At 46.4% G+C, this 3,277-nt stretch overlaps 1 protein-coding gene across 1 annotated transcript in view; it reads right to left on the minus strand.

Annotated features, from left to right (window-relative positions):
• The window catches only part of LOC116836373 (NACHT, LRR and PYD domains-containing protein 12-like), a 596,145-nt gene extending 594,086 nt beyond the window's left edge, over nt 1-2,059 (minus strand). Inside the window, exon 1 of the mRNA XM_075065030.1 lies at nt 1,758-2,059. The gene's annotated coding sequence lies outside the window, so the exon portion shown is untranslated. The remainder of the gene's footprint in view (nt 1-1,757) is intronic.
• Nucleotides 2,060-3,277: the final 1,218 nt, after the last annotated feature.

The raw sequence follows: 3,277 nt of genomic DNA on the forward strand, positions 1-3,277 counted from the left end.
GACTGGGAGGAGGGAGAGGCACACACACACCAGGCTGCGGAGGAGGGAAAGTTAAAGGAAAATAAATTTCTGCCCATTCACAATATTCCAGAGTCTGCAGGAGGAAACTGACACTAAAACAATTGGAGGAGGGAGATGTACCTGGTGCAGAAGAGCAGCAATCAGGGCTGCAGAATGCAAGGGAGGGAGTGACTTCTTAGCTGGGGAGGAAGAGGGACTCGCACTTGACAAGGCTGGAGTAGCTGAAAACATTTATTTAGGGAAAAGAGACATGATTGTTTTCTTGTGGACCCAAGTATCTCCAGGGCTGTCTCTGAAACTGGTAGCATTTTGAACGAGGGAGAGTTCTAAACAGTGCAGAGTTGAGTGGGACTTTAAAGGTCCCTTCAAGAATGCAGCACCCTCTTCCTCACCCATGGGAAAGACCTTTTAAAAAAGACAATGAGCAGTGTAGCAGCCAGGTGTATAAAACAGGGCAGAAAAAAAGACTGGTACCTGAATACAATTCCTTTTCTTATTAAACTGCACATCCCAAGCACCTCTTTACTTTTCAGGATTAGAGGAAAATACTTTGTTTTAGGGAGAATGAATGGCCATTTGGGAGCTGATGGCCCAGAGTGGTGGCAGGCAAGGCCCTGGATGGGGGCTGGACTCAGCCATTGGTATCAGCTATTTCTTTTTTGTCATTCAAATGAATTTCAAGTCATGGCTGACATTGCAGCCATCATGTAAAACACTTTCCTGTGGCCTTCTGACATGCACATAGAGGTATCTCACTGCCAAGTCCCTATCCTAGGCAGGGAGGGGAGGGCGAAGACTGCAGGGTGATCTCCCACCTCCATGTAGCCAGTGGCCTGTGCTCCCCACTGCCATGGTGCAGTCTCCACGTTTATTTATTGACAAAATTTGCAGAATTTTAAAATATTGTGCACAGAATTTATTTTTTTGGTGCTGAATTTCCTCAGGAATATGGGGTGCTGGGCAGTTGAGGGGGGCTCTGAGAGCGGAGCTAGGCACTGTGGAGGGTCTGTGGGTGGGAGATCGCTGGGCACAGGGATCTGTGGTGGAAATCTCTGGGTGAGGGGTCACCGGGCATGAGGGTTGCTGGGCATAAGGGGGTGTGGGGTACAGGGCAGGGGGTGGTATGGCGGGGCACACTTGCAGCACGGGTCTGGGGTTGGGGCGCAGGTAGGAGGGAAATGCAGGGGTTAGGGGTGAAGGTAGCACAATTAAACTGTTTTTAATAAAGTGCATGTGGCAAGTTTTCCAATACTTTAAACTTATGTTTGTGTTGCCAAGAGCAAGTCGGGCAGAGAAGCACCACGTTAACAATACTACATACAGCCCCATAAATCCTAGGGGTGCCCTGCAGTCATCCCTTCATTTGGGGAAGCAGAGAGGAACATTTCACTCTTCATATTGTTATAGCTCCTACCCCTACTGCCCCACTCCAGTTACTTTCTTCTTCTAACACAGCTTCAGAGATCTTTCAAGACATTTTGGAAGCAGAGCAAATGGAATATGTTATTGTCCATTCTGGTTTTAATACAAATATATAAACAAACTATACGAATACATAAACCTGCAAACACATGCCCTCCAGTTCCAGGAGGGAGCAGAGAGCTTCCCACACCCATATATTCCTTTGTCTATCTGCACTGAAGATTCTGGCTTTCTCCATAGAACTCAACAGACTGTAATATGATCTTAGCTCAATAAAAATATCAATTAAAAAATCTCATGCACTGTGGACTCACCTTGGGGCATTGGAGAGAGCTTGTTTAGACAGAATTTGAGATTTTTTTCCATCCAGAAATAGAGCACACCAGTTCTCTGCAATCTGCTATGATCACAGCATCGTTTCACTTTTGCATGTGGCCCCTGCGTTTCCTGTCTCTTCAAAAGCAGTCACTGTTAGAATTAGCCCTGTCACCTGTGGGGGAAAAAACACTCTTAAATTGAAGCTAAGGTTTGAATTATGCAGTGCCACCCGGTGTCCAGAATAATTAGTGGGCTTGCAAATATCCACGCACCACCCCCAGTGTGCACAGAGCCTTCTGTTCTCATTGGTCTTATTTTTAAAAGTGAAAGCAGAAGACCGGAAGTCCAAAGAGCAGGCAACACAATGTTTACTGGGGTTAGTTCCTTAGCAAGCAATAGCTCTACACGCCGGCAGTCGGTTTCCCAGTGTTCGGTTCCCAGCTCTGATGCCACAGTTTACCCATGTCCCCACTCCCCAGCTCTGACTAGGGTGACCAGACACTAAGCATGAAAAACCAGGACAGTGGGTGGGGGGTAATAGGAGCCTCTATAAGAAAAAGACCCAAAATTCAGGAGTATCCCTATAAAATAGGGACATCTCATCACTCCAGCTCTGATGCTGCAGGGCCTATGCCTGTCCCCATTCCAACCTCTTTTTTCTTAGAAGACCCAAATATACCTGAAGTACATGCCTCTAATCACACTCCTTACAACTTATGGTCATGTTCTCTTTCAGAGGATCAGGAGTCTGGGGTCTTCATCCCACCTCTTCTGTATCCCATGGGAGGGGTAAGGAGTGAGATCATGTTCTGGCCAAAGCCAGGCTTTTCTTTGGCTTTTAGTGTTTCTTGTGCCTGCCTCCCATTCCTCCTTGCCCTTCCTAACTGGTTGCTTGACTTTGGCTTGAGAGAGAAGCCAGGCAGCCTTCCAGTGTATGCTCATCTTTTAAACTCCCACCATACCCTGTAACACTTTTAACTCCATCTCTTATCTCTTTTCACCCCATCTGCCTATGGGCAGACGTAACACACAGTGTCTCTGTTCTCATACATTAGTATAAGATATAAGAGTATCAAAAGGTCAAACCCAAAATTCTCTCTCAGGCTAACAAAGAGGCCTATGTACCAACATTCCATCCCCTTTTGTTTTTTCTTCTGGGTTCCACCTGCCCAGGTATCCCGGGAGAAGCATGGGACATATGGCGGAACATTTCCTGATAGAGCCATGTATCAAAATGGAAGGGTCAGTGCTCCATTTGCCCCACTGCCCCCTGTGCAGTGTAGTGTCCTGCACCTTCCCTTGTATGCATATACTGCATGTATATTCCAGTTTGTGAGTCTGACTTCTATAGTGATGGGCCCGAAAAGGTTGGGTCCATGTTATCTGTTACACTTCAGTGGAGGGCTTGGTATATTACTTATATGTTACAATTAGTGGTTGTGCTTTGTGAGTATGTGCCCCCTTTAACCGCTGCAGTGTACTTTGCAGGATTAGTATATTCAATAATAGGCCAACA

The sequence above is a fragment of the Chelonoidis abingdonii genome, chromosome 4 (assembly GCF_003597395.2).
Source record: "Chelonoidis abingdonii isolate Lonesome George chromosome 4, CheloAbing_2.0, whole genome shotgun sequence".
In the NCBI taxonomy this organism is placed as follows: domain Eukaryota; kingdom Metazoa; phylum Chordata; order Testudines; family Testudinidae; genus Chelonoidis; species Chelonoidis abingdonii.